We start from the raw sequence: 6,684 nt of genomic DNA, 5'->3' as shown, positions 1-6,684 counted from the left end.
TTATTTATTTTTCATCCGCTGCAACACTTTACATGTTGGCGTGTGCGGGTATAAAGTGGTTTATAATGTAACTCGCCGACAGGGCTAACGGTAAGTAAGTTTGTCACGTTTAGCCCGCTAAAGCGACATGCTAGATTAAGTGTGCTTTCCCTGGAAGTTGGACGAGGCTAACGTTTCAAGGGACCAGTCTTTTTGGTATGGCGATAATGTCAGGTTGGATATTTATTCTTCAGATTTCACCTGCTGCAGATTTTTTGGGTTAACGGACCACACGTGTTTGCTGCAACGCCGTCTAGTTTTCCTAAAAGCATCCACACGTCTCCCAACTTTTGTTGGCGTTTGATTAGCTCGGATGTTGGGAATTGAGCGATTCTCATCGGTACGTATGGCAGCTCCATTTCGTGGATTATTCGTTGCCAGTAGGCCTTTTTTAAAGTGTTTAAGTTCAGGTCAGCTAGAGAGACGCATAACTAGCTAACCAGATTTCAGTCAACTAAACTCAGAGGGTTTCCAGTTAAGGGGGTTCTACAACTGTGTGTGTCATTAGATGGGTTAAAAACTTTAATTAGAACAGTGTTTATTTCTCCAGAATATACAAGACTTTAGAGCAAATCTGTCATTCTGGTAATGCAATCAGATCAACACGTGTTACCACAACTGACAGCCAAACAAGCGCTTTATAGGGGAACAGGAAGTATGTTAATTACAACCGCACGTGTCCTACCTAGATAGCAATTACATTTTGTTTTGACGACTTAAATATAGTTTAAAGTAATATTTCATGCGGTAAATTGGATAATTTACAGCCCTGTCATTATATTTGTCATACATTTACTTGTTGGGTTAATTCTGTTAGCCTTACTATAATGAGTTATGACCTAAGTTGGTTTAAAGATTTGATATAGTCACAAAAATCACATGGATCTTATCCTATAATTTCCTGAGTAAAATTCCAAATAATCACTTAGAAAATACATGTTTACCACTCTGTGGATTTTAAGATATGCTTTTATATTAATCTTAACAATATTGATCTTAAAGTAACCATATTTTTCATGTTTCCCCTTAATAGTCAGTAGAGCTCTGTTTTGATGTGAACTCTACCAGAACCCTGACCATCTATCTGGCATTAGAAGTTTTAGCGAAAGATTCTTTGAAGTTTGGGATCTGCCATTTTTGCACTTTTAGTTGTGTCCCTTGTCCAACAAACCTGAATTAAATATTTTTACTGCCTAACTAGCATGCAGTAAAGCTCTACAGATCTATTAATGAGCTGATATTCAAGCCAGATGTGTTGGGTTAGGGTTAGGAGAGACTAATCTCATCATTTCAAGACATCGGCTCTCGAAGACTGGAGTTGGAGACAATTGGCTCAAAGCATCACATTTATCTGATTTGAATGTTTTCTTGTTTTTTCATTATTTTTTAATGTCCTTTTATATTTATTTAAATTAAGTTATGACTTTTCATGGCACCGTGAAGTCTTGGAGGTTGTAATTGGTATCATCTGTCCATATTAATTGATTGGAAAATGTCAGGTACTGTCACAAGAACAAAACTACTATGGTCATGAAAGTTTAGTTTTTATTTAGTTAAAATAACTTTTTTTTTTTTAAACAATAGTTGTTTTCTGTAGATGTTGCACCGGTCGGTTGCGGTTAAGCTGAAAAGTTAACAGATCAGTTTCATCATCATGATGCCAATACGAGATTTTCCCTCTACTACTAGAAAGGCTGTGAATAATTAGTGACAGGGTATTTATTGTTAAAAACTATGACATTAAATAACAACAGGGAAATTGTGGAACTATGAGAAATAGTCTTAAGACAAGGAATCTCTGTGTCTTTGAGGAGAGCGAGAAAAAAATTACATGCAAAAATGTATAAAATATAAAGACTTAACATCATGCTGTCCAGTAACAAGATTATTACTTGATTGGGGTACACTAGATTGGTGCTTTTAAATGCAATGGGTGGTAAAACCTCCCCCTTGGACCCTCCCTAGAGGGATTTACGATTTCTCACCCTTTTACCCCTGACCCGTTTTCATGACTGAGGAAAGGATTTAACATCTTTAGCAGTTGGAAGAACAGAAATCTCATAAGTTTTACTTCACAAAGCCACCATCTGTTACCCAAAAACATTTTGGGTTATGTGTAGGGCTGAAGCAATTAAGCGATAATTGAAGTAATTATCAACTTATTTAGTAATCGGTTAATCGTTAACTGGAGTATAGAGACTGTAAATCATGCCTTTAAATGACAGAGCAACCCACTTAGAGCAGTAATTATACCAAGAATGTATAAAATACATAAACATTTGCATTTTAGATTATAAAAATATTTTTTGTCTGTCAGTAAGCTTTATTCAGAACTCAAGTGGAAAAGTTTGAGTTTCACCTGGTTTAATTTCGTAAAAAGTAACTTTTGGCTATCCGATTATTAATCGATTAATTGAAAAAAATTATCGATAGATTAATGGATTTGCAAAATAATCAATAGTTGCAGCCCTAGTTATGTTTATTCTTCTGAGGAGGTTGCAACTTTCAGAATACAAACTTTACCTGCTATGAATATCCACCGGAGTAATAGATGCTATAATAAAATTATGATTTGTGTATACTTTCTCCTGTCTATGATTGTATTACCAAGGCTGATCTGTGTACATTATGGTCGGTAACTACTTCACACTTGTTAAGATATTTTCTCAACAAATGGTGGAATGTTTAAGTTTTCCATTTCATCTGCAGCTTAGAAGGTGTTTTTTTTTTCTCCCCCAGATCTAAAAATCCTCATCCTTAAAGTCCACAATGCTGTCAGAAATTCAAGTCACTTACACTCTTGATTTTACAACTTTCCGGTCATTACACCTCACTAAGGCATGTCTGACATTTCATTGCACCAGAGCTCAGGTCAGGCAGCCAGATTTACCACGTAATGATAACCTGCTTTGAACAGACTTCGGCCACGTTTCCACCCAACAAATGTCAACATCATTAAACAAAAGTCAACAAAAACATAATTATCAAGACAAAGAAGTGAGAGTAAATGCTAAATATAGTTATTCAACTAAACTGTAATCCTTTTTTGATCAGTTTTCCCTTTTTGTGTCGCCTTTCAAATAAAGTGACTTAATTGGTTTTGTGGCGTTGGGTATAAGGATGAAGCTTCTGTCTGGCTTCCTTTATGCATGAACGAATCACATTAGCTTTGTCAGCTGGACTCTTTAGTGGAGTGTGAGTAATTTGTGCATATGGTAATTCTGGTTCCAGGTCACTATTGTATAAGCTACTTGTAGGAGTAATATGAAATGCATGTGTAGCCGAGCAAGATGTAGACTGGTTACTGCTGTGCTGGCATACTGGTGAAGGGGGAAAAAAAATTCTTGCGTATAGGCAGAAAGCTTCTTTCAATATATTAGTTTTGAGAGAGCTTGGCACGCAGATTGATGGGTTGGGATGTCATATAAATCAGCACCACAGCTTTAATGGCACCATATCATATCCAAATAATTTCTCGGTGGACTAAAAGATGCCTGTTTCTTTTGTAGAATGATGCCCAGTGAGATAATCCCTCAGCAGAAGTCACTTTAATATGACCTTTGCAGGGTATCTTTTTTTAATTGTCCCCTTTTGTTAGATTTATTAGATGGTGTGTGATATAGCGCATACATCATGGACTGTGAATTCTCAGTAAAAACAAAAACAGGTGTTTGTAACAATTGAGATAGATTTTTATTTACTTCTGTAATTAACTCTCTGATAACACATTTACATGCACAAAGCCAGCTTGATTATAGAATATCATGGATAATTATGCAAGGCACATCCTTCATATTTGTGTCTATGTTGTAGAGTTATTTTTGACGAGTTCTCAAAAGCCTCTAGAGTGAACAGCTAAATATCTTGATTATTTCATTACATGAAATCTACCCTGTTGTGATTTTCAATCCAGTTACAACAATCCTTAGAAGGGTTTACCTGTTTTTATTCCTGTTCTCTTTATGAAGTTTTCTGGTCTGTTCATACCATTGTACTGTTCCCAGCAGGATATTGTAGCCAGAGTGGGAGCAGCTATTGAAAGGCTGAGCTTTATCTTGAACTGTGTGGGGAAGCCCATTGTCATGCTTTTGGTACTCTTTCACATTTTTTATGTATTTATTTTTTAGGAAGATCATGCAAAGGTTGTAACTATTTGGCCCCTCTGGAAACTAAGATAATCCGATCTTCTCTAATGACCAACCAAAGGCTGCAGTGTTATATGACCTGAGTTGGAAGGACTTGTGTTGTAGCTTTTCTGACAGATATATCAGTGTCCCTGTAAGCCACATGTATATTACTCTAGATAAGATGTAATATCAGCACAGTGGGTGGGAATGAATGACTTTGCTGCTGTAATGGTGGTTTGTCCCTGGAAGGATTGGAGGAGGTGACTTTTAAAAGGAAGTTTCTAGGCAGTGGGCTGCCTAGCACTAGTTTACTGTAGAAACTTGCATGAACATATTGCAGGTGACTAGTAGGGCAGTACAATATTGGGAAAACAGTGGTCTAATTTTAAGAATGGCATGGTATGACTTACGATTAACAAAATAAGTAAACACTATTATGCTGTGTTCACACCGAATGAGTTTTGGGCATCAAAAATGCTTAAACAGCAAAATTTGAATGCTGGTTCAAAAGCTGGTGAAGTTGCTTTGCTTCAACACTCTGGCTGCTCTGCTCTTTGGTTTTTTATCTGCTCTGTTCTGTTGTGTGTAATAATACAGCTTTTGCCCACTGGGTGGTGCCAAGATAGACCAAAACTGAAAGTTCTTTAGAACTAGCCTAGTAAAGTAGCCCCACCCGCAAGCAGTCAAAATCATTTTTGCCTGCAAGTTTCGTCTAGCCTCGATCAATGCCCCTCGCCTTAGAACTGGCGGGCCAATCACAATGCAGAGATGTGTTTTGAATTTCAGGATGCAAAGTGGGAGGGGTTTTAAGTGCGTGACGATAAAGCTGCGCAGCACTGGAGAAAGCCCAACAAGGAAGATTGCAACAACTATTGAACAGTAGCATGCATTGCGGCTAGGGATGGGGATCGAAACCCGGTTCCATCAAGGACCCGGTTCCACTTTTTTCAAAACCCGAAAATCAATAACGTTTGGGCTTATCGATACCACTATCAAGTCTGGTCGTTTTTTTTTTTTTCTCCCGGGGGTCCTGTAACATATTGTGTGTCACTCGAGTCGCGTCACAGCATTTAAATCTAATCAATCCAATCACTGCAGCATGTCCACCAATGTTTTGGAATGAAATTGTAAGCAAACAGATATTAAAAGTAAAAAAAGTGAAGTCTGGCACTTAACTTTGCTCGCGACTCGAGAATGGCTGAACGGAAAAGACTCCTCCTCCTCCAGCTGCTGCCGCCGCACCACAGTGGGGCCCGTCTCCATCATCCACTCAGAGTACCACTGGTAAGCGCGCACACAGACTTTGTAGCTTGTCCGGTCAGTTAAAAATAGTAATTGTGAAATCCTTTCTTGTAATCGGAAGCATACAAGCTAGTTAGCTTGAAAAGTAAATAAAGTTTCAGACGTGCTGCATGATGATGTGTTCAGATTGGCTCAGTAAAACGACAATTAGGTTATCATGATGCGTTCAAGTATAACGTAAAGAAAACAGGAAATTTAGTTTTTGGCGAGAAACATGAGTAATACAGTTGTATATTGCTCTAACTATTTTAGAATATATAATTAAACTACTGATGCCAACATTTATTAAAAATTACATTTAATTTAAAATACAATTATTTATTTGTTAAATATTTTCCTAATCACCAAAAACATGATGAAAAGTGACAGTAGACAATACATTAACCAACAATTGTGAAAATATATTCTAGTTAGTTTTATGTCATTTCGAAGTGGCCTATTACATTAGCCATGTTTATTGAAGGCTAGAAACCTTTTTGTTATGCTCACTTGTTAAGCAATAAAAGCAATACCAGTTCTGTTAAAAAAATTTTGTTGCATCGTCTTTCCACCAAATAACAGAAAAGTATAGATAGTGGTATCGATAAAGACTCGAATCGATAAGGAGTATCGATAAAGGTATCGATATCAATAAATATTAACGATCCCCATCCCTAATTGCGGCAGCAGCAGCTTCCAATGTAGCGCTCCATTGAAAGTTAAAAGTTCTCTTTTCTGTTGCTATTGTTCAATAAAAGTAAGTTTTAATATCATTTGAGGCGAGAATATTATACTTTAAAGTGTTACTATATAGACCGCTGGCTCTGATGGCGATTTTTCACTCAGCTTTGTAATCAGATTTGAAAGGATTAGACTGGGGGTTTTCGTTGAAACGTGAGCAGGAAGAGGCTCTACGCTCATTCATTTTTAATAAGGGCGTATTCGCCCTTTTACCAACAGGCTGTTTGTTTACACTCCCCCACCAGCTTACTGTCGCGCTTACTACGTCACAGTCAGTTGTGCTCATTGGTCAGAGCGTTGGCCAATAGGCACAGACATGGTTTGAAAAACAACGGGTTCTTCTCATCAACAATCTTCCGATGTCTCATTCATCGGGGCCAGCCTAAATTACATATTTAATCTCACATTTAGTCTGGTTTATCAGGCTACCAACTTATTGCATTCCAGTCAATTCTTCACAATATACATTTTGCAATATTTTGCAGCCATACATTTG

The sequence above is a fragment of the Cyprinodon variegatus genome, unplaced genomic scaffold, assembly GCF_000732505.1.
Source record: "Cyprinodon variegatus isolate N-32 unplaced genomic scaffold, C_variegatus-1.0 Scaffold545, whole genome shotgun sequence".
Classification (NCBI taxonomy): domain Eukaryota; kingdom Metazoa; phylum Chordata; class Actinopteri; order Cyprinodontiformes; family Cyprinodontidae; genus Cyprinodon; species Cyprinodon variegatus.
Note: the sequence above shows the minus strand (reverse complement) of the source record.